Here is a 26,435-nt window from a genome sequence, read left to right as displayed (position 1 = left end):
TCACTTGCACTAGCAGTATTAAAAATACCCTATGCAGGATACTTATTATCTGGAAATAGATCAAATTTTTTAGACTATGAAGGAAACATCTTATGGTTTTATACTTGTACTAAAAAAGTATCACCACTATACGTTTTTGAAGATAAACGATGTTATAAAAGAATCCCTATCTTTTATAAGAATAAAGTACATTTCGTGGATACACTTTCACGAAGAACCTATTTTTGGGATACCGCAGTCCCATGTGGATCAGAAAACAGCCACAATGTAGTACAACTAAACCCTGATGAAAATAAATATTATCTCCTCACTCCATATCCCACATTAATGCAATCACTCAAAAAATTTTCACCAGAAAGCATTCGCGCTATTGCTCGAAACCCAAATATAGACTTACAATCAATAGGAATATACTCAAAATCAGATATTCAACATCACATTAGAACACAACAATTCCAAGAATTATTAACACAAATGGACACAATACAAAGACAATCAATTGACCAAAATTTACGCAAACTTGCAGAAACCGCAGGATTTGCCGATATCTACACGCAAGACTATAGCGGATATTTTAAAGACATTAAAGATTATATATATCTAAACGGTGAAAAATACCGTCCCCAAGATATATCACCAATTAACATTTTTAGCTTTGTTACACTCAAAAATGAGATCCTCGATTTTCTAGGATGGCCCTACTACATCTTAGAAAAATTGACTATTTTATACGCAATGTTTAACTTTATTGGATTTCTTTTCTCACTTTTAAAAGGAATCTACAACACATGTGCTATACACACACAAGTAAACAGACAAGCAAGCGTAGCACGCATACTCTTTGCAGGATTTTTTGGAATCTTTTCTACATCTATAAACAAAATTCTTTTAGACGCACAAATAAAAGAATATAACACAAAAATAGCAACACGACAAAATACATACGACGAAGAACATAACAATGTAGACATAACGCCAACGGCACCACAATTACCACCCCTACCAAATAACCATCCACTATCCCTAGTCCCACGAAATTTTCGAAATTTAGCTATCACACATAATCCAAATTTTCGACTCACCACATCACAAAGTCCCATCCAACATATAAGGACACACCAGTCACAAGATGATAATACTTATGAACAAATTATTGAACAACCCCATACCACCGCTTTTCAGTCTCAAAATAATCATTTTTTTAGCCCACGATGAGCCGCCAACTTGGATCACTACACCGATCAAATTCCCACCCAACCAATCTTACCTCTCCAATCCCAATAATTCCACTTTTTGCTTTTCCGCCACCCGATTTTCCATCTAGTAATGTAAAATCAGGCATGAATTCCGACACTAATTCACACATCTCAGTTTTATATTCCATCTCACAACTCAATAACCCGAATATTGAAACCCCCGATGAATTCGCCGACTCAGAACCATCCCCATCCAATAATTTTCATAACTCTTCTAATTTTTCTCAACCCCCTTTTCAACCCATATTATCCAATAACCCTGACCCAATCACTTCCACACCCTCTTATGCTTCCCAAGTTACCCCAACCTACTCCTCATACCATTCTGACCAATCATCTCATTCTCCAGACACCCCCCGAATCTCCCCAGAGCTAGATAATTTTATTACCCTCCAACAACAACCCTACCACCTTAATACCCCAACCATAAACCAAATCTCCTCCACAATAAATTCATCCAACCCCCCTACCCCTACACCCTCTTCAAATTATACTGAATCATTAGCACCATCATCCACATCAACTGAATCTTCACTCAACACTAATAGAGCTTACCGCACTTTTAAAAGAAAGTTCCCCAACCATCCTTTCCCAGCAAAACCAGGAACAGCCCGTGAATACATCAACCACCCCAAGCATACTAACACAAAAGAATTTTTAGCTATCACCTTACCCTCATTCCTACAATACACCTTAAACACCCCCCACGACACTAACGAAACACGCAACTTTGTAGATGAATACGTTTTAATGCCCACTCTCTCTTGGACCTCATATTATCATTTTACTAACCCTCTTTGCTTACCTTTATCTAACACTCACATCGATATAGAGCGAAATACGGACATGCTATATCGACTCACTACACCACTAACCGCTAGACAATTTACTTACGTTGGATATAAAAAATCACTAAAAACACACACTGCACCTAGAGCTAACGAATATACACTCGAATACTATGATCACAACATCATCAGAGCTAACCAAGATCAATTCTTAGACGACGATCGCTTCGCTAATCCCCAAATTACCGAGAAATTTTTTATCAAGACACCATATATATTTACACTAAACATCTTCGACCGAAAGTTTGATCACATTATTTCAGAAGCACTAACAGACACACAAGCATACGAAAGTTTTAAAGAACGCTTCCAAATATTTTCACTAACCTTTCATTTCCTTGCACCACACGAAAGAGATTTACACTGCTCACACGATATTATGTTGCGCACTAAACAAACCCACACATATAGTTATTATCGCTTCATCCAAAATCACTTTGACCTACACACACCCTCTAGACAACCACACCATCGTTTTCAATTCATTAATTCCAAATACACTTCACCATTTTTCCTAAATTTCACATATTGCATTAAAGATACTAACCTTCATGGTATTCTTCGCAATTATGATCCCATAACCCAAATGTACATCTTCTGTCCCATCACCAAGACCTTCAACGCCGAAGAATCCCGACCCTTCCTTATCCCGCACGAGTTTGTACAACCTATAGAAATCCCAATTTTAGAATTCATCCACAACACTAAATTCAATCACAAATTATATAATCTAATCCAAAACACACCTTATGAGTTTGCAGTTGGCACTGAAGAACTAACCACTATTAAGGCACTTCAATTGCTTTGGCCACTGCTTCAGACTAAAAATATCATTCGCATCTTAGCTAAACTACTAACAACTTCCGATCTCATCCACGACATCTTCCCCCACGGTTTTTTCCCCGACGACTAACAGGTAAGTATGAATTAAATGAATATTACTAACTAATTAAAATATTAGAAAACTCACCATACTTTATCCATGTTTTCTTTAGATTTTTAGCCTTCATCCGACAATCACCTACAAAAACCACAAAAGACAAATAAAAATCGCAAATTTCATCAAACAGATTTCAAAAATTCTATTAATCTCTTACACTTATAAATTTATAAATTTAATACCAACGCAGTAAATTCATTTCTAAAATTTTCCCCACAAGCAGTAAATCTAATTATGATGAAAATTTGTAACTTAAAATTCCCCCATAACTAGCAGTAAATTTCCAAATTCTATGCAGTAGATTAATAAAATGCAAATGCAGTACTAACCTTTTGATATTTTCATTCATTCGCACAGAAATTCTATCCACACTCGCACAGCTCGCCCACGAAGAATTGTTTAAAATAATGAATTTCAATTTCAAGTTTTCACACTCAACAACTCTAACATATAATAACATGTTTCAAACTTTCCTTTAACCCGGTTGGAAAGGAATCATATACTAAACAAAACTAACCAACGCAGCTTACTAAATACCACAAATCATAGAATAACAGCATGACTAAGAAAAGGAAACCAACGGTACCCAAACCGGATTAACCCAGTTTAAAACTGGATAATTTATTCTTTTGAAGACTATTATAAAGTCTAAGAAAGAAATAATAAAACACAAAAAAGTCGAAAGACAAACCCATACCACGAACAATTTGATTTTTGAAAAAAGGACACAACCAACAAAACATAAGAAAAACCACAACAAACCCAACATAAAACGTTGTCACATAACAGGACCCCTCACAAAAACCGCATGAAATCATACTCCCACTCCTGGCCTAACCCACCAGGAAGGACGTCCTGAGCATGCTCTATAGCCGGCCTAACCCACCGCGCTACATCCACGCTTTGTGACCACACCTCTATTTTTAATAAGAGCTACTCAAGTGTGAGTAACTCTTCAAAATAACCGAACTAAAACAAAAAGCTTTTGTGAAAACAACTAACTAAAATCATAATTAAAAAATATTAAACTAATAAATGTTTTATAAAATGTAAATTACATTATGCAATACATAGATCAGAATACAACACCAAGGACGAACATCTAAAGACAAAACGACCCCACTACACTCGAGAGAGAATGACCAACCACGATCGATATGCCACTCACAATCACAACTCAAAGGATTTAGAGTACGACTTGACTTCGCAGAAAAGGACTTCATTGAACTAGACCAATGACCACCTCGATGTTCAAGTATACGTACAGATCCGAGTAACCAGGCATCCCCTCCACGCACAATCTCCACGCCATTCCCAGACTAGATCAGACACAAAAGAAGTTCTCCACGCAGAACAGAAAAACCTGACATAGCCAACCATTCTGAAATCAGATTTGAGTTTGTTGCAAAGACTTAGTCGTTGTCACTAGAAGACACAACGTCTTATGTCTCTAACTCCAGCTTCCTGGAACTTCTTTAACAAAGAGGAAACGGAAGAAAATGATGTTCGCCAAAAACCAACGTCCATCATCCATCCTTCGAATTGCAGAAGAACTATTCTAAAAAACTCTGTAAAACCCGGATGGGTGGAACCTGATCTAAACTACATTTTATGATTGGATAATTTAGATATTTTACCAATGTAAAGTATTTAATATTAACCAATCATGATCCATCTAACTAACAACCCACTTATTTGTAAGTGCTGAAGTTACTTGTAATTTCAGCACCAGAGAGATTTGAATTTAACTTAGAAATTAGTTGGACTCTCCCGAGCACTTCAGCAGCCGCAATAAACCAGTATACCCTAGATCTATTGAGCCTAGCAGAGACTAGTTAAACAACCTGAGACTAGATAGTATAAGAGTAAGATTAGGATCGGTATTAGACTAAGAAGTTGCACGAATCTATCCGGCCGAAAATAAGATAGCGTGACGAGCAGACGGTGTACCCTATCCGAAATTACTCTATGAGTTATACACTCCAGTCCTAACTCATAACCCTCATCTTTTGAACACCCCATCTGATCAGGTTCAGGTACAGTGAGTGAGGGGGGGTTGACGGTTGGTTCAAGTGGGGGGAGCTGGTTGGTTGAAGTTGGTGATGGCGGGGTAGGGTACAAAAGCGGGAAAATCGGCAATCAATAGTAGAGGCTGAATGGGGCAATAATTGAAATGAACAAAATTCAGCTATTGAGTACCATAAAAAAGAAAAAAACAACTGAAACTCAAAGTTAAAATTCAGTCAAAAAAATAAATCGAACAATAAGTAACCAGTTTAAAACGTAGAAAAGACATTATGTAGGTTGAATTTCGCATCTCAAAAAAGAGAAAAAAGAATTGATTACGTTTAGTTTTTATTGTCAGTGTTCACAAAATTGACTCGAAGTCGATTATAATGGATTAAAAAGGGATTTTTTTTGCCTCGGAGAATAGTATTTTTATAATCAGTTTTTAATTTTTTGAAATCAGTTTTTTATTCTGTTTTGTGAACATTGACCAGGGAACATTTATCAAACCCCAAACCCGAACCGCCCATCAGCGTCGTGCAAAATTTTTGCACTGATCTGAAGAATTTTTGCATTTATCAAATGAGTAATGCTGAAACTTTTTAAAGCAAATCTACGGCCTATTTCAATTCTAAACCTAAACTCTTATGGCAAAAAAAAATTAGTTCATCAAAGTTGATCTTCTTAATCGATTCTGATTCTTGGAACTCAATGCGGGTAACCATTACAGTTTTCCGAAAATGACTTTTTTTTCTTATCGTATCATATCACCACAACCTATCCATAAATGTATAAGCAATCAAAAAACAATTTCCATTTTTTTTTGATATCGGTAAAAAATCTCCTTTTTGATCTAAAAATCTAAGCTGTCAATTATTAACCCCCTCCCCCAAAGTCTTCGAATAAATAAGCCACCATGATCAACCATAAGGGGCGAATGGCGGTTGTGGTTAACTGGCATGGAGGAGGGAGGTGGTAAAGTAAGGGGTACACGGGGGGTGGTGATGAAGTAAGGGGGTAAACTTAGATGAACATGAATTGCAAAAAATGCAAAAGAAGATGCAAAATTTTATTTTGAAATGTAAGATTTTATGAAAGATAATACGTAGCAACTGCACTAAACAAGAAAAGAGACAACTTTTTAAAAGAGATAATTTTTTAAAATAGGATGAACCATTTCAACTTTTAAATGAACCGTTGAAGTCCAATTTTAGTAAAAATGGTTTGAATAATATTTTTGCGACAATTTTTCCAAATAAAACAACCAGCACTGATTCATGGTTTTGGAAGAAATTAAGTTATAGTTGAATCGATTTTAGATCCATTCAAATCTATAAACAAGCTGCATTTTACAGACTGAAAGGTATTTTAAATGGATTTTTGATTTTGGTTTTTTTGATTTTTGTAGAAAGCTTTATATCAAATTAAGTGTGCAAACAATCTGTTTAAATCGATTTAAATGGATTTTCGGACTCACCAAAACCTCTGTGAATCTCTCTTGCATCCCTTGAAAGACAATTTAAATTTAGAGCAAAGCAATTTTAGTGCATAAAAGCTCCATTTCAATTCGATTTAAGTCAATTTTTTTGATAAAACTGAAAAGATGACATGCCGTTTAAAAATAGTGATTGAAACTTTTTTATTCTGGAATTTTTTAGTAAAAGCACGAGCTGCATGCTATAGAATTCAAGAAAAAGATCAATATAAATCGGATTTTCAGCTCAAATTTCTACAATGAAATCATAGAAAAACGTAATTGAAATAAGAAATGGGCTCAAACATGTGTAACAAATCAAATAAATGGTCAAAATTGAGCTCAAAAATGTGCAGTAAAATTGTAGAAAATTTCAATTAAATGAGTATATAGCGATTAAAAACTTTCCAAATTGGGTTGAAACTTTATTAATTGAATTTTTACTTCCTCTTTCTATTTGGTTTTACTCTTTGGACTTTTTTATTATGATACCAGAGGTTTTGGATCTAAGTTTAAAAATGATGGTCGATAAAAAAATACAAGACAAAAAAACCGGAAAGGATGAAAAATTCTTTTTAAATCAATATACGTCCGCTTCAACCTCCCTGAAAAGAACTTAACAAAAGAAAATTTTGATTTAAGTCAATTTAAAACCGATTTTGATCATTTCTTAGCTGGAACTCAAGATCACTTAAAATCAATTTAAAGTTGATCCCTCAATCTTACCCATCCCTAAGAAAAGTGAAAAAAAAAAATCGATCTCAATGGTTTTTCGTGGTCTAACATTATGTCAATATAATCGATTCCCATGTTACGCTCAAACAACAAAGTTGGACAAAAAACTGGATTTGAATCCAATTATTGATTTATTGATTTATTCCATTTATTGCGCAATCACAATGCTTTATAATTCATTCAAAATCCACTACAATGGATTAGGATATATGTCAAAAAACAAACTAAATCGGACTTTTTCCACAGTTTTTGTTGCGCTCCGTGTTAAATTTCTGCAAACAACCCAACGTTTTCCTTTTGCCAACCCCCCCCCCCCCCCCCACAAACATCAACCACTCATCACCACCTGACCACCTGAGACACTCCCACGAATGACTCAATCCCCTTAAACCACAATGAACCACCACCGATCCCCCCTCAACAATTCATCGACCTCAACCTCAACCTCAACCTAACACCTCGCCTTAAACCACCAAAACCCTCCCCTGCACTTGAACCCACCCCCCCCCCCCCGCGCCTAAACCAACAACCACCTTCTGAACAACCCACCTGATCAGGTTCAGGTAGAGTGGGCAGAGGGGGAGAGGTTGACGGTTGGTTCAAGTTGGTGATGGCGGGGGTAGGGTACAAAGTGGGCAAATGAGCAAACAATAGGAGGGGCTGTATGGGTCTTCAATTACAACTTGGTTGCTTGGTTTCTCACTGATGAATCTGGTAAACCCATGGAGAGCAGCTCTCCAGAGTCCCAGATCAACATCAGATTACTACGCTTGGGACACCACCAAGTCTGCAGCAAGCAGTGGCAAGGAAACTCGTCATGCGTCAACATGATGCTCCTCCAATTACGTTTTCCCGAAGCTTCCAACAATGGTTCCACTTCCATCATCACTCGGTGGACTTCATCATTCTCATCTACTGCATTGTAATCTGTGACAGTTGATCCTCTCTGTTTCTGTCTCTCGAAATCACTGAAGTTCCTGCTCACATATCCCATGAAATTCTTTCCTAATATTGACTCCAATTCTTACTTGGTTCTCTCTGGAACTGCTGAGAACATCTTACATAGCAACTCGTAAGACTTCTCGTACATTCTCGCCAGTCTCACACACTTCGGCACTGAGAAGGCTTGATCCACAATCGTTCTTGTACTCTTCACGTCCACAACTACAAAATGTACAGGATATCTGCTCTTGCACATTGGAGCCAACGTTAAACCCACCAAATATCGTTCTCCTGATGGTCTACAATAAGTCTCGCTGTGTCTGATGTTCATTTTCGTCTCGATTGCTTCCCTCCATTTTCCTATGTATTTCTGCTCAGTCTGCAGAACTCCTGGGAATACTTCTACGCTGATGGCTGTGACCATCTCATGTTTCTGTTCCAGATTCAATAGTGACTCTAATGAACCAAACATACTGTAGAATCCTAGTGCAGTCACTAGATTCACATCGGTTCCTCCATGGCAATCTGCTATCAGTTCCGTTTCTGTTCTAGCTTTCATCACTACGTTTCCAAACAATTCCGTCAATTGCTTGTGTTGTTTCTCCAGGGTCTTCACACAGTCTAGACCTCCACAAACGTGATTAAAACGTAGAAAAAACTTTTTGTGCGTTGAAATTCGCATCTAAAAAAAAGAAAAAAGAATCTATTTTTTTTAATTTTTATTGTCAGTGTTCACAAACATGAATCAAAGTCGATTATAACGGATTAAAAAGTGATTTTTTTGCCTCGGAATATAGTAACATTAGAATCATTTTTTAATTTTTTAAAATCAGTTTTTAATTCAGTTTTGTGGACACTGACACTGAAACGTTTATCAAACCCCAGAGCCTAAGCCCCCATCAGCGTCGTGCAAAATTTTTGCATTTAACTAAAGAATTTCTGCATTTATCAAATGAGTAATGCTGAAACTTTTTAAAGCAAATCTACGGCCTATTTCAATTCTAAACCTAAACTCTTATGGCAAAAAAAATCCGTTCATTAAAGTTGATCTTCTTAATCGGTTCTGATTCTTGGAACTCAATGCGGGTAATCATTACAGTTTTCCGAAAATGACTCTTTTTTTCTTATCCTATCATTTCACCACAACCTATCCATAAATGTATAAGCAATCAAAAAACAGTTTCCAATTTTTCTGATATCGGTAAAAAACCTCTTTTTCGATCTAAAAATCTAGATTAATACTAAAACTAGTCTGTATATCTATCTAATTACTAATTAAAAATTCTAATTAAAATAAAGAATTCCCGAGGCAAAAAAAAATTTCCATTATGAACTATCAAATTTGGAAAATCCAAACAACAAAATCGAATATATTGCCATTACGATGAGTTAATTCTGAAGAAAAATAATTGATCAAAATCCAGTATAATCGATCATAATGCGGTGCTTTTAAGAAGGAAGTCGATTATTATTTTCTAAAGAAAATCCGTTATAATCCATTGTAATTGATTATAATCGACTTTATTTTAAGAAGTAAGTTCGAACATTTTTGCAGATATTTTACAAAGTTTGCGAGAAAATTGCAAAATGTATGCCATATCTTTTACTAAATGCCATGTCTAAACAACACCCCTCAAGTTTTTTTAACTTTTTTTATTCGTAGACTTGGGGGGGTTAAAAACTGAAGAGATGGAACCCATGGTGGGGAGGTAAACGGTGGGGGGTAAACTGGGGGGTGTCAATTATTAACCCCTCCCCCAAAGTCTACGAATAAATAAGCCCCATGATCAACCACGTGATCCAAGGAACTAGCTCCTAGAATGAATACCATATACTTAAGGGATCTATGCGACGGCTTCGTTACGCTTAAGTACCAATGGGGTTGGAAAATTAAGTAGGTCGGTTGAACTCCACCAACACACACGGAGTAAACCTGAGGATGAAAGAATTCAACTTAACTCACTTAATATCACCGTACCTGACCACTTAACTTTACTGTCACGCAACAAAGTCAATAATCAAACGGGCTGAAACGGCCTTGTTTTATTTGAAGCGAACTGGCTTTCAGTTTCACCAATGGTGGGTGGGGGATCAGGCAAATTGGTTAAGTTCCAACAACACACGCGGAAGAAACCTGAGGCTGAAAAAACTCAACTTAATTTGCCTGATATTTCGCTACCAGACCACTTAACATGAGGTTGGTGTCATCTCACAGCACAGTTTGGCGGAATTCTGGAGACGTTTTGAGGATTTTCTGTCAATTTTTTTTTACTTTTTTCACAAAACTTTTCAGAAAATTTTGGTCAGCAGGTTCGAGTCATAAACCAATCCAAAAAACTAGTCCAGTACCTCTTGTCTATGTTCCGATTTCACTGATTAATATTCCGTTCACATATATCCGAAAACTTTGGTATCGAGAAAAAATGTCAAGTCAGTTTGTTTATGTACCGACTGTAAGATATTTCAGTTCAACGGAACTGTCCAAAAATTTTGGGAATTGAGAAAAATTACCGGGGGCTAGCTTGCGGGAAAAATTTCAACATAAATGACAGCGTAAATCAATTTTATAGCACAATTTGAAAGTTTTTTTAAAAGTTTGTCGGATCTTACAGTTTTGGAGATTGGGCGATCACCGGGAAAAAATTTCAGGAGTGGAGAAAGAAATCCGTTCCACGTGACCCAACAATCCTCCGCTGAGCCAACTACACTACACTCTGGAACAGCCTGCACCCACTGTCTGCACACTCTGGAACAGCCTGCACTCACTGCCTGCTCACTCTGGAACAGCCTGTACTCACTCGCTGCGCACTCTGGAACAGCCAAACTCCGACCGCACACCCTGGTCGCCTAATCTGAGACCATCTCTTCCGATTATTAGTCCGAAATACTTTTTTCGTGAGGTTCCGAATACTGCTTTGAGTCCGCTTTGGATATTGCGCCGAGCTGCTTTTGAGACAAGCAGCACGCCCACCAAACGCAGATTGAGCTGTGACTTGATGAAGGTCCTGAATATTGCGTCGAATACTACTTCGAGACTGGCAATTGAGGTGTGACTTGAAGAGGGTCCCGAAGATTGCGTCGAATACTGCTTCGAGACTGGCAATTGAGGTGTGACTTGAAGAAGGTCCCTTGTGGGGCGCCAAAATGTGCGCTCAATCTGAAAAAACTGTATAAACAAATATAACTATGAGTATTTTTCGGTAAACACACATAACAAGAAATAAGCAATGTAAACGGTTTGCATAATCAAGATCACAAAATCAACTTGTTTTGGTACAACACGTTTGTAAGATCATTTGGCGCAAGCTAGCCACAAGAACCGGTCGGTAATATCCTTGAGACAAATTGCTTTTTTTTGGCGGTCAGTCTTAATCAAGGCTGAACCGAATTAGAACCAAAAAACAGTTAAAATAGGATGTAACCCCCGTTTTTAGTATATTAGTACATGGACAGGTGGGGTACTCGAACCTGCGTCGACTGTGATGTAACGTTACTTTGTCTTAGTCCGCTTGGCCAACTGTGCTTATTTTACACTGTAACATTCGCCCGGAAGATACATATCGACGGAAGACAAAACTAAGTCTTAAGACGACTGGCTAACGTCTAAACAGAGCTTTGCATGCTTTTCACCGTCTCTACCAAGCCAGTACTTTTCGGTGGTCTTTTTTAACATCGGGTCGACAAAAACGTTACTGCTTTCGGCTTCGGTCAAAACACCCAAATTAACTAGATTACATGCAGAAATATTGAGCTCATGGCTGGGTCTCAGTATCCCCAGACCACGAGGTCACTCCTAAAAACAGGGCTACTACTATTGATTATATTACGATTGTTTTTGTTCAGTAGATAAAAATCATCATCTCCGTCGAAGATGGATCAACCCTTTCCCCCAACTCCTAGCTTCTCATCCTTATCAAAATGAATCCAGATGTTAATTAAATTCAAATCAGGACATGACAAGAAGCTAAAAGTCTATATAACAGGCTAAATGTTTCAGTCCCGAAACCCTTCCGGATTCTTGAATCCACTGAATCAAGCTCGCTAATCTTGACTTCTTCTTAATCCGGAAGGCTGTCCTCCACCCTTCACCGTTGTCTGCAACGGCCTTATAACTATTGTAGCGACACAATAGTTGCAACTCGGAGTGTTCACTGCTATTTCTGCAATCTGCTGTTGTTTTTTCTCACAATTTTCGTACTTATCGTCCGCGCAACTAATGTTGTTCTGTTTTTCTTTCTCTTTTTAGACAAAATGGCTGTTTCTGAGGTTTCTCAGAAATATGACGTCATAATTCGAATTTTTAAAATTTTAAAATACCAGAATATTCTAGCCCTCACCGTTTGGCCAATCGTTCCAGTAACGTTCTTAATCCTTAATAATCACCAATCCGGAAGGCTCGCTGCTAAAATTTCGAATTCTGCAGGGATTGCATTTTTCACATTCTGGGCGAATGTCACATACTCCCCCGACAGTCCGGTCCATGTCCTCATTGAATCACGCAGTGTTCGTAAAATGGATACAGTGTCATCGAACAGAATTTACAAAATGCACGAAATTACTTTTATCCACGTCACATCGACTCACTGCAGAATATAAATGGCATCATACTACATCACTATAGCCTTCAAATTCTTTCATTAATCTGCACATAGAGGATATAACCTAAGATAAAACATAATTTCTGACTTCCAGTGTCAATGTCCCGATTAAAACTTTTTCTCTTAAATTTAAAAGGTGTTGGCTTACAGGACAGTCCTGCCAACCAACAAGCTAAAATTATCCTACTATGCTTCTTCCCTTCGGAAATCTTGCTTGTTATTGTCCTGAATATTAAAACTAAGAAACTCTGTGGTTAGAAAGAACAATGAAACAATCTCCCTCTTCGAGAGATTACTCAAGCCTTCCATGTTACCACAAAGTGATCAGTTCTCCTAGCTGATTAAAAACAGTCATGCAGGCTGGAATATTTAAATATACTCTTCTCTTAAGCCTTTCTAAATAAATAATAAGTGTCTCTAAAGCCACTTCTGCTAAAATCAAAATGCAAATTTATAAATGCAACAATTTCAAAACTCAACTAAATGTTTCAGTCTTCAATTACAACTTGGTTGCTTGGTTTCTCACTGATGAATCTGGTAAACCCATGGAGAGCAGCTCTCCAGAGTGCCAGATCAACATCAGATTACTACGCTTGGGACACCACCAAGTCTGCAGCAAGCAGTGGCAAGGAAACTCGTCATGCGTCAACATGATGCTCCTCCAATTACGTTTTCCCGAAGCTTCCAACAATGGTTCCACTTCCATCATCACTCGGTGGACTTCATCATTCTCATCTACTGCATTGTAATCTGTGACAGTTGATCCTCTCTGTTTCTGTCTCTCGAAATCACTGAAGTTCCTGCTCACATATCCCATGAAATTCTTTCCTAATATTGACTCCAATTCTTACTTGGTTCTCTCTGGAACTGCTGAGAACATCTTACATAGCAACTCGTAAGACTTCTCGTACATTCTCGCCAGTCTCACACACTTCGGCACTGAGAAGGCTTGATCCACAATCGTTCTTGTACTCTTCACGTCCACAACTACAAAATGTACAGGATATCTGCTCTTGCACATTGGAGCCAACGTTAAACCCACCAAATATCGTTCTCCTGATGGTCTACAATAAGTCTCGCTGTGTCTGATGTTCATTTTCGTCTCGATTGCTTCCCTCCATTTTCCTATGTATTTCTGCTCAGTCTGCAGAACTCCTGGGAATACTTCTACGCTGATGGCTGTGACCATCTCATGTTTCTGTTCCAGATTCAATAGTGACTCTAATGAACCAAACATACTGTAGAATCCTAGTGCAGTCACTAGATTCACATCGGTTCCTCCATGGCAATCTGCTATCAGTTCCGTTTCTGTTCTAGCTTTCATCACTACGTTTCCAAACAATACCGTCAATTGCTTGTGTTGTTTCTCCAGGGTCTTCACACAGTCTAGACCTCCACAAACGTGATTAAAACGTAGAAAAAACTTTTTGTGCGTTGAAATTCGCATCTAAAAAAAAGAAAAAAGAATCTATTTTTTTTTATTTTTATTGTCAGTGTTCACAAACATGAATCAAAGTCGATTATAACGGATTAAAAAGTGATTTTTTTGCCTCGGAATATAGTAACATTAGAATCATTTTTTAATTTTTTAAAATCAGTTTTTAATTCAGTTTTGTGGACACTGACACTGAAACGTTTATCAAACCCCAGAGCCTAAGCCCCCATCAGCGTCGTGCAAAATTTTTGCATTTAACTAAAGAATTTCTGCATTTATCAAATGAGTAATGCTGAAACTTTTTAAAGCAAATCTACGGCCTATTTCAATTCTAAACCTAAACTCTTATGGCAAAAAAAATCCGTTCATTAAAGTTGATCTTCTTAATCGGTTCTGATTCTTGGAACTCAATGCGGGTAATCATTAAAGTTTTCCGAAAATGACTTTTTTTTCTTATCCTATCATTTCACCACAACCTATCGATAAATGTATAAGCAATCAAAAAACAGTTTCCAATTTTTCTGATATCGGTAAAAAACCTCTTTTTCGATCTAAAAATCTAGATTAATACTAAAACTAGTCTGTATATCTATCTAATTACTAATTAAAAATTCTAATTAAAATAACGAATTCCCGAGGCAAAAAAAATTTTCATTATGAACTATCAAATTTGGAAAATCCAAACAACAAAATCGAATATATTGCCATTACGATGAGTTAATTCTGAAGAAAAATAATTGATCAAAATCCAGTATAATCGATCATAATGCGGTGCTTTTAAGAAGGAAGTCGATTATTATTTTCTAAAGAAAATCCGTTATAATCCATTGTAATTGATTATAATCGACTTTATTTTAAGAAGTAAGTTCGAACATTTTTGCAGATATTTTACAAAGTTTGCGAGAAAATTGCAAAATGTATGCCATATCTTTTACTAAATGCCATGTCTAAACAACACCCCTCAAGTTTTTTTAACTTTTTTTATTCGTAGACTTGGGGGGGGGGTTAAAAACTGAAGAGATGGAACCCATGGTGGGGAGGTAAACGGTGGGGGGTAAACTGGGGGGTGTCAATTATTAACCCCTCCCCCAAAGTCTACGAATAAATAAGCCCCATGATCAACCACGTGATCCAAGGAACTAGCTCCTAGAATGAATACCATATACTTAAGGGATCTATGCGACGGCTTCGTTACGCTTAAGTACCAATGGGGTTGGAAAATTAAGTAGGTCGGTTGAACTCCACCAACACACACGGAGTAAACCTGAGGATGAAAGAATTCAACTTAACTCACTTAATATCACCGTACCTGACCACTTAACTTTACTGTCACGCAACTAAGTCAATAATCAAACGGGTTGAAACGGCTTTGTTTTATTTGAAGCGAACTGGCTTTCAGTTTCACCAATGGTGTGTGGGGGATCAGGCAAATTGGTTAAGTTCCAACAACACACGCGGAAGAAACCTGAGGCTGAAAAAACTCAACTTAATTTGCCTGATATTTCGCTACCAGACCACTTAACATGAGGTTGGTGTCATCTCACAGCACAGTTTGGCGGAATTCTGGAGACGTTTTGAGGATTTTCCGTCAATTTTTTTTTTACTTTTTTCACAAAACTTGTCAGAAAATTTTGGTCAGCAGGTTCGAGTCATAAACCAATCCAAAAAACTAGTCCAGTACCTCTTGTCTATGTTCCGATTTCACTGATTAAAATTCCGTTCACATATATCCGAAAACTTTGGTATCGAGAAAAAATGTCAAGTCAGTTTGTGTATGTACCGACTGTAAGATATTTCAGTTCAACGGAACTGTCCAAAAATTTTGGGAATTGAGAAAAATTACCGGGGGCTAGCTTGCGGGAAAAATTTCAACATAAATGACAGCGTAAATCAATTTTATAGCACAATTTGAAAGTTTTTTTAAAAGTTTGTCGGATCTTACAGTTTTGGAGATTGGGCGATCACCGGGAAAAAATTTCAGGAGTGGAGAAAGAAATCCGTTCCAAGTGAAAGAAATCCTCCGCTGAGCCAACTACACTACACTCTGGAACAGCCTGCACCCACTGTCTGCACACTCTGGAACAGCCTGCACTCACTGCCTGCTCACTCTGGAACAGCCAGCAACCACTGCTTGCCTACTCTGGAACAGCCTGTACTCACTCGCTGCGCACTCTGGAACAGCCAAACTCCGACCGCACACCCTGGTCGTCTAATCTGAGACCATCTCTTCCGATTATTAGTCCGAAATACTTTTTTCGTGAGGTTCCGAATACTGCTTTGAGTCCGCTTTGGATATTGCGCCGAGCTGCTTTTGAGACAAGCAGCACGCCCACCAAACGCAGATTGAGCTGTGACTTGATGAAGGTCCTGAATATTGCGTCGAATACTACTTCGAGACTGGCAATTGAGGTGTGACTTGAAGAAGGTCCCGAAGATTGCGTCGAATACTGCTTCGAGACTGGCAATTGAGGTGTGACTTGAAGAAGGTCCCTTGTGGGGCGCCAAAATGTGCGCTCAATCTGAAAAAACTGTATAAACAAATATAACTATGAGTATTTTTCGGTAAACACACATAACAAGAAATAAGCAATGTAAACGGTTTGCATAATCAAGATCACAAAATCAACTTGTTTTGGTACAACACGTTTTGTAAGATCATTTGGCGCAGGCTAGCCACAAGAACTGGTCGGTAATGTCCTTGAGACAAATTGCTCTTTTTTGGCGGTCAGTCTTAATCAAGGCTGAACCGAATTAGAACCAAAAAACAGTTAAAATAGGATGTAACCCCCGTTTTTAGTATATTAGTACATGGACAGGTGGGGTACTCGAACCTGCGTCGACTGTGATGTAACGTTACTTTGTCTTAGTCCGCTTGGCCAACTGTGCTTATTTTATATGCATATCTACTCTTGTTTTACATTGCAACATCCTCCCCCCTGAAGAATGAAGAACCGGAGCGAGCTTAACGGTCGGCCGCGTGACTTCAGGGGTTGCGGTCCTGACAAGGGCGGATTGGGCGCAACCGTCCTGTCCGTAGTTAACTTGACGATTCGGGCGAGAGGTTAGTACCCACGCGGACTATCGGGCTCAATCACTGTAACATTCGCCCGGAAGATACATATCGACGGAAGACAAAACTAAGTCTTAAGACGACTGGCTAACGTCTAAACAGAGCTTTGCATGCTTTTCACCGTCTCTACCAAGCCAGTACTTTTCGGTGGTCTTTTCTAACATCGGGTCGACAAAAACGTTACTGCTTTCGGCTTCGGTCAAAACACTCAAATTAACTAGATTACATGCAGAAATAGTGAGCTCATGGCTGGGTCTCAGTATCCCCAGACCACGAGGTCACTCCTAAAAACAGGGCTACTACTATTGATTATATTACTATTGTTTTTGTTCAGTAGATAAAAATCATCATCTCCGTCGAAGATGGATCAACCCTTTCCCCCAACTCCTAGCTTCTCATCCTTATCAAAATGAATCCAGATGTTAATTAAATTCAAATCAGGACATGACAAGCAGCTAAAAGTCTATATAACAGGCTAAATGTTTCAGTCCCGAAACCCTTCCGGATTCTTGAATCCACTGAATCAAGCTCGCTAATCTTGACTTCTTCTTAATCCGGAAGGCTGTCCTCCACCCTTCACCGTTGTCTGCAACGGCCTTATAACTATTGTAGCGACACAATAGTTGCAACTCGGAGTGTTCACTGCTATTTCTGCAATCTGCTGTTGTTTTTTCTCACAATTTTCGTACTTATCGTCCGCGTAACTAATGTTGTTCTGTTTTTCTTTCTCGTTTTAGACAAAATGGCTGTTTCTGAGGTTTCTCAGAAATACGACGCCATAATTCGAATTTTTAAAATTTTAAAATACCAGAATATTCTAGCCCTCACCGTTTGGCCAATCGTTCCAATAACGTTCTTAATCCTTAATAATCACCAATCCGGAAGGCTCGCTGCTAAAATTTCGAATTCTGCAGGGATTGCATTTTTCACATTCTGGGCGAATGTCACATACTCCCCCGACAGTCCGGTCAATGTCCTCATTGAATCACGCAGTGTTCGTAAAATGGATACAGTGTCATCGAACAGAATTGACAAAATGCACGAAATTACTTTTATCCACGTCACATCGACTCACTGCAGAATATAAATGGCATCATACTACATCACTATAGCCTTCAAATTCTTTCATTAATCTGCACATAGAGGATATAACCTAAGATAAAACATAATTTCTGACTTCCAGTGTCAATGTCCCGATTAAAACTTTTTCTCTTAGATTTAAAAGGTGTTAGCTTACAGGACAGTCCTGCCAACCAACAAGCTAAAATTATCCTACTATGCTTCTTCCCTTCGGAAATCTTGCTTGTTATTGTCCTGAATATTAAAACTAAGAAACTCTGTGGTTAGAAAGAACAATGAAACAATCTCCCTCTTCGAGAGATTACTCAAGCCTTCCATGTTACCACAAAGTGATCAGTTCTCCTAGCTGATTAAAAACAGTCATGCAGGCTGGAATATTTAAATATACTCTTCTCTTAAGCCTTTCTAAATAAATAATAAGTGTCTCTAAAGCCACTTCTGCTAAAATCAAAATGCAAATTTATAAATGCAACAATTTCAAAACTCAACTAAATGTTTCAGTCTTCAATTACAACTTGGTTGCTTGGTTTCTCACTGATGAATCTGGTAAACCCATGGAGAGCAGCTCTCCAGAGTCCCAGATCAACATCAGATTACTACGCTTGGGATACCACCAAGTCTGCAGCAAGCAGTGGCAAGGAAACTCGTCATGCGTCAACATGATGCTCCTCCAATTACGTTTTCCCGAAGCTTCCAGCAATGGTTCCACTTCCATCATCACTCGGTGGACTTCATCATTCTCATCTACTGCATTGTAATCTGTGACAGTTGATCCTCTCTGTTTCTGTCTCTCGAAGTCACTGAAGTTCCTGCTCACATATCCCATGAAATTCTTTCCTAATATTGACTCCAATTCTTACTTGGTTCTCTCTGGAACTGCTGAGAACATCTTACATAGCAACTCGTAAGACTTCTCGTACATTCTCGCCAGTCTCACACACTTCGGCACTGAGAAGGCTTGATCCACAATCGTTCTTGTACTCTTCACGTCCACAACTACAAAATGTACAGGATATCTGCTCTTGCACATTGGAGCCAACGTTAAACCCACCAAATATCGTTCTCCTGATGGTCTACAATAAGTCTCGCTGTGTCTGATGTTCATTTCCGTCTCGATTGCTTCCCTCCATTTTCCTATGTATTTCTGCTCAGTCTGCAGAACTCCTGGGAATACTTCTACGCTGATGGCTGTGACCATCTCATGTTTCTGTTCCAGATTCAATAGTGACTCTAATGAACCAAACATACTGTAGAATCCTAGTGCAGTCACTAGATTCACATCGGTTCCTCCATGGCAATCTGCTATCAGTTCCGTTTCTGTTCTAGCTTTCATCACTACGTTTCCAAACAATACCGTCAATTGCTTGTGTTGTTTCTCCAGGGTCTTCACACAGTCTAGACCTCCACAAACGTGATCCTCCAGTCCACAGACTTCCGCCAAACAGCTACCATGTTTGACCCAGTCTTCTGGTCCCCAGCCAGGCAACTTCACTTTATCTTCTCCGTTGCTCTTAGAGGCTGTTATCATCACATTATATATGATGTTGAGGTCACGCAGGTTACAGTCTGCATTCATTTCCCTCTGTACGTCTTGCGTCTTGCGCAGCGTTGGGACTAGGACACCATGATGGCCTCATCAATTCCCACACTGACATCAAGCTCGTTCTCAGTAATTCATCTGAGAATCCCAACCCAAACTCCACTCTTTTGTCGGATTTTGGTACTGAAGGTGCAGTCACCTCTTCTTCCAAGACCAGTCCCAATTTGGCCTGTGGATTGTTAACGCTCTTAATCGTTACAATTCTGGACGTCTAGAATCTTAGCAACACCGCCTGCTCATAATCGAAGAAGCAATCGCGTATGTCTTCACTCAGGAAAGGATTGTACGCGATCCCTATGATCCCGGATACGTAGCCATACGATTTCTTCTTGATAGGTCCACAGTATTCACTGGATTTTGGCAATGCTCCCATAGATTCTTTAGTGAGTCTCAGCTCCTTGTTTGAGAATCTCCTGATTTCGTCTATCTTTTTCATGGGTTCCAATTCCTCAGGTTTTTTCATGTTCACCCTCATCGGTTTACTTTGCTGCATTTCCAGCAGTGCTAGCAAAAATAAGGCTTTCGTTCGCTCATCGCCTTCCCTCAACATTTTAACACAAGTGTTTAATGCAGGTAATGAAGTCTGCTCTATCAGGAATCGAATGAAACAGAGAGTATCTCTCCGCTTCGCACACGCTACTGCTGCTCCCTCCTGGACTATCAGATCCCTCAGACTCGTCATAAGGAAAACCTTTTCTTCTTTTGATCTCTTCCTTTCTTCTGAATCATACTCTTCGCGAGTCAGTCCCATCATGCACCAGGCGAACCTGAGTTGTAACTCTGTTCTTACGTAAGGTACTGCCACGAGAGCATGTATTCTTGGCATAGTCCTCATTTCTTCTTCGAAGTACCTCAATACTACTGCTTTCCATGGAAGGCTCACTAACTGCTCGATCGTTTCCGCCTGTACGTCAGACGACGCCAAAGTCCCGTACGCCTTCTGCTTGAGGGTGGTGCCTTGCAACATCGTTTCCAGATAACCCTCCATGGCTTTTTCGTCTTCCAGGGCCATTACATACCCTCTAGCCGAGTTTCGGTATTCCAACATCTCCATGTATCCACCGGTGGGTTCATCTATCGACACTGTCTCCGACACTGTTAGTCGGTTGTATTCCACTGGTGTTAGTTGTCCTGCGACACTTCCCTTTCCATGATTCATGGGAGATGGCTTGAAGTCTCTCATTTTGCTCTCTCCACATTGGCTGAGTATTTCCATTTCTAAGGTTGCTCCAGTCAGAGTGCGGTCACTCCTTTTGGATTTATAACCGGTTGACTTTATCCCCGCCATGAGGATGGGTGGCACCATCGCTATATCAGTTAACATTCTATCTGTGCCGGACATTTGATAATCACCTTGCCTCAAATCCATGACCTCCTCAACCAACTCGTTTCCTTTTCGCTGAGTTACCAGCTTTCATCGATATTTCTGAATCCACTTTCGTCTTTCCAATTCTCCTAGGCATCACTCTGCTGCCTAACTTCCTTTTCATCGCAGTGATTTTATCAATCACCAATTTTGATCGCATTGTCCCTCTCCTGGTTCTTGACAGATTCACCACCTCTCCTTCATCGTCCTGCGGTGTCATCTTGATGGGAGAATTCGCTTCACTCTCATCAGTGGCTGAGTCGATCAACAACTCACTCAGTCTCCCTTCACACTCATCAAGCTTGTCAAGTACTTCTCTCATCAAGGGTTGGTTGAGACCCGTTTTCAGAATAGACTGGGTCCCATAGCTTTGAACCACGGTCCAGACTTCTTCCATAAACGCCACTCTGTCCAGTTTGCATCCCGTCCTACTCTCGTGGTCGCGGTGATGTATTTCCCATTCTTCTTCGGGCAGCGTTCCCAAAAAAGGTACTCTGGCTGAGGCCTCTATTCTTCTCCTCCGAGGTGATTCCATGAGGATTCTCTGGTCGTTATTTCTTGAATTGCCAGGAGAGCTGCTCTCCGGCAAATTCCATTTCATTTCCATAAAGGCTGACGGAGGCTCCAGTGTCGAGATGCCTTCATCCGCTGGCTCAGTCGTTTCCAACGTATCTGCATTGTTCTCAAGATCACTGAAGATATTGAAATCCAGGCTGGATGTTCCTCCTGTAGATGCCCTGTCGTCTTCCCCAACAGCTTGATCTTGTTGCATGGGTTCTTCAGTTCGACGGCTTCCACCTTGTTCGTCATTTCCTTCCGACTTATCTTTGTTCGGGCTCGATGGTCCTTGTTCGTCATTGTCGGCTTCTTCCTGGAATCTCGGTATGAGCAGTGTACCGGCCGATATATCTTCCTCTTCTCCAGGGACCACTTTGATTTCTTCGCAGCCGAAGGGTGCTAGGAAGGTTTTCGTCTGCAGTACTCCTCCCACTTTCATCTCCTGTTTTACGCTAGTCAGGATTAATGAGGCTTCAGGCAATTCGGTCCTGCCTCTCATTCTCATCGGAGCTAAGCCTAATCCCTTCCATTCCTCATCAAATCTTCCAGGCTTGGGAGTAGCGGCGTTGCTTACTTCGCCTACTACTGTCCACTGCCGATATGAGGTTCAGGTGCAGCACCGACCTCCTATATGCTTCCACTTTAACGTCAGGGAACGCAAACGTGACTGCTGGTCCATAGATCACTGTCACGAACTCCGTGACTCCCCTGATCAGCGCCAAGGGATCAGTTCTCATAGCCAAACTCAGATCAGTTAACAGCGGCATGCCTCCAACATGTCGTCTAACATCCTCCTCTCTTTCAATCGTCGCGTCTTCTCCCGTTCCAAAGCGATTTTGTTGTAAGAGATATTGGATAAGAGTGTGTCTCAGGTCTCTTATCTTGTTCCACGAGTCCGTGGATTTCTTCATATCCAAGTTCCTCACTCTCTCTTTCATCTGCTCTTGACAACGTGCCAGTTTTATTAGTCCTCCCAAGTTTCCGTGGGTAATTGCAATCAATGTCAGAAGTCCGTCTAGTCGCAGGTTCTGGATTCCATCGGTGAGCAGCATCGCCGGTCCTTTCACGAAAATCTCCGCTCCGAATGTCACGAACAAGGCTATTAGTTCCACTATCGATACTCTCACAACTGCTTGGAGGAATTCCTTTATCAAATAGTGCGAGACTTTCGGGTAAAATTTTGCCAAGAAGGACGCGGTCCATCCGGCTCCCAACCCTTCTAGCATGCTGTCTGTCCTTTCAAAGCCCTCCTGTCCTTTCACTTCCTGGGTCCAGAAGGTTTCCAGAGTAATCTGACACATTCTGTTTTTAAACTCAGCGGTCTTTTCTCCGGAATTTTCCGCCAGGTTCACCTCCTTCAACAAGTAGGCATGTATCTTTGCAATCATCACGGGGCCTTGCTCAAAAGCTTCTGCACCCAATGCCGCCACTCTAGGGTTCAGTTGTAGCCACTGGTTGGCTTCCGGCTTGGTTCTCAGAACCATCGCCTCCAGATGAGCTCTCGTCTCTAGTGAATTTTTTCTTCTTGTATCTCACCTGCCACTTCCATTGCTCGGAACCATAAGTCGTTGGACATTACCGTGATCACTCGATGGTCGTCGTCTATTCCCGGTTTCAGTTTGAATTGTCGACTGAAATTGGACAGTTCCAATCCCAGCACTTCGTCCAACACTAACATGTGTAGCGCGTGGTCCTTCAATCCTCTCATCGCGTTTGAGATATCTGACCATACTGCAGGCAGTTCAGCCTTAAGTGGCCTCAGGTTCTCCATTTCTATCATGCGATTCGGGGCTGATATGATCACATCATATTTTCCTTCCGAGAGTAAGGCCACAATTGCATACACGAATTTCAGTCCATCCGGGAGATGTGCCTATCCCGGAGACAACGCGAATACTACTCTCAGTGCCACTATATTGAATGACCCCTCCTTCGTCGCATCCAACACTTCACCCATCGACTCAAGGATGTCTTTTATCGCTGGCCATACTGCGTTTTCTGCTGTTGTAGGATCTCTGAGTCTGCTCAGAAAACCTCTACTGTGTAGATGGTCATTGATGCCAGCAAGCACAATCGTAATTGGGTTCATGTCCGTCTGCCTTTGTACCCCTATAGCCAAAGATACTGATTGCAGTAGGTCCAGGTCGACCGCTGCCAACATTATGACGTCCGGCCAAAACAAAGACTTGGAGGTGTACACGAACTCTGAATTCGCTACTACCATAATCTTGGCCTTCCTCATCGAGTTGTTAGAGGACAGTCCCTCCAAGTCAGCAAATCTCAAGGCCGTCGTGGAGCTGAAATTTATGCTAGCGGCTATCAACCAGTCTACGCCGGTTATCGAGTACAATCTGCTGACGGATAGCATCGCTCCATTCAGCATCCTCCTTGCATCTTCGATGAAGCTTACTCTCTGGAGATCCAGCTTCATTAGTTCGTCTTTGTATATATGCCAGGGAGACGGTATGGGTCTTGACCACATCAATGAGCCTCTGCTCGGTCGTCTCTCCTCTCGACTGGTACTTGTCGTCTCCGATCTAGTGTCCGATCTAGATGTGCCTGCTGTCTCTTCGATTGGGTTGACAGGTCCTATTCTTCTCCTAGGATGAATGGTCCTCCTCATCGGCGCTTCTCCCAATCGATCCTGTACGTCTGTCCTTTGACCTGGTTCGCTGGAGCTTTGTTGCCTGTAGTTCGTGACGGCCGGGACCGTACCCAAGCGTATTTCCAAGCTAGGAGGCACAAAGGTGGTAATCACCGCATCACTCACTGTTCCTTCTTCCTGTGTCAAAGAGTTCTGCTTAGAGCTCGTCCAACCGCTCTTGGAAGACTCGATTCAACCAAGCTTGTCCTTCGATACTGTCGAAGTGGATGCCGTCCGTGGTCAGTCTGGCCTGATCCATGGCTCTCAACTCATGTTCGATGTCCATGAGGATCATTCTTCCGGCGTTTCGACTTGCTAGGTTCCTCAAGATGTTGTTCCACCTGACGACTCCCTCGTTCTGCCTTCTTCCTGATGCTGTCAGGCTTCTCGCGTTCATTGTCACAGTGCAAACGGTCAGTACGGCGCAACTGAATTTCTGCCAGAGGGTCGTAAACAAACACACCATCATTGACTCCCATAGTGCTTCCTGCTCATCTGAACCTCTGGAGATGTCATTCGTCCCAACTAAGATCATCACATTGGGAATCCTCCCTGGATTCATCAGTTCCACCATCCGATATAATTGGGCTATCGTCGCGCCTCCAAAGGCCATCACCGTGGTGACCCATGAGGTCCTCAAATTCGACAGCACTCTGACTAAGCTGTCTCCCAATATCAGATGAGAGGTCCCGAGCGGTGGTTGCTGCAGGTTTACAGCCGGGCTCCAAGTAGCTCGATTGAAGCAGGCCCTCGGATCTGTCTCCGGAACTCCCGTGAAATTATATTTCAATTGATTATTCTTTTGCACGTCTATTATGCGAGACACTTTCTTCGCTGGTATCTTCCGTACTTTCCTCTCTGGGATTCTTGAGCTCCCCATGAGTGGTGTCACGTTACTTATCCCTTTTCTGATCACGCTCTGGGAGAGTTGTAATCTGCCCGTATCGTCAATCGTTCCATAGGGTGCAGTCACCCCGGAACCTGGCGCATTTTTGTTAGCGACCAGTCGTCCAGCTGTCTCAATCAGTTTCCTCACTGTCTGTTCTACGACGGGATCACCCAAGGTGTCGCTAGGATCCGGGATTGTTACTCGATTTGTCTATGCTGGGAGCCGTGTCTCCGTTGTTTGACTCATTTATCGAGGCGTTAAGAGCTACATCGGGGACTGCCGACGAGGAATATCCCTTGCAGGTATCATTTTCTCCACGGCCGATGTCAACGCCACCTGCTCCGATCGCTCTTTGTATTCCTGCCTCAAGCGCTCAATCTCTTGACCCTGCTTTTTGTTGCAGTCTTCAAACAACTTTCTCCACATGTCCCGATCTTCCTCCATCTGGAGCATGCTTCTGGTCACCTCGTCCAGCTCCTTCTTTGTACTTTTCAGCTCATCCTTCATCTCATCCAGATCTTGCATGGTTTGGTTCGTCTGAACCTTCTGTGCTACTTTCGCCCTTTTTGGTGGCACAGCTGCTCTCAGTGGTGAGCCAGACGAGTTCGCCTCGCTGTTCATCTCCTGATGCATTCTCGTCAGCCCAGGTTTGGGCTTGGAGGGCATTGGCATCTCACTTGGTTGGTAAGTCCTAGAACTTCCCAATCCAGGCTCATTCGCCACGTCACTCCCTGAGAGAGCCCCGTTTCTCCACCTCATCGCTCTCACGTTCGGGCGGTCTAGTACTCCTCTTTCTCCATATGCTGCCATCAACAGGACTTCCGTGGGGCGGTCCCCACGGTTGTCGTGCCCCAAGATGTTGATCAGGGCGGTCAGCAACATGACCCTCTCTGGGTCCTCCAGAGCGAAGTCTCGATCGATCAGCCGACGATAGATCGCATCTATCATCGGTCCTACATATGCCTCTGCCAGTTCCATCAATTCATCCAAGTT

The sequence above is a fragment of the Symsagittifera roscoffensis genome, chromosome 5 (genome assembly GCF_963678635.1).
Source record: "Symsagittifera roscoffensis chromosome 5, txSymRosc1.1, whole genome shotgun sequence".
Taxonomy (NCBI): Eukaryota; Metazoa; Xenacoelomorpha; order Acoela; family Convolutidae; genus Symsagittifera; species Symsagittifera roscoffensis.
Note: the sequence above shows the minus strand (reverse complement) of the source record.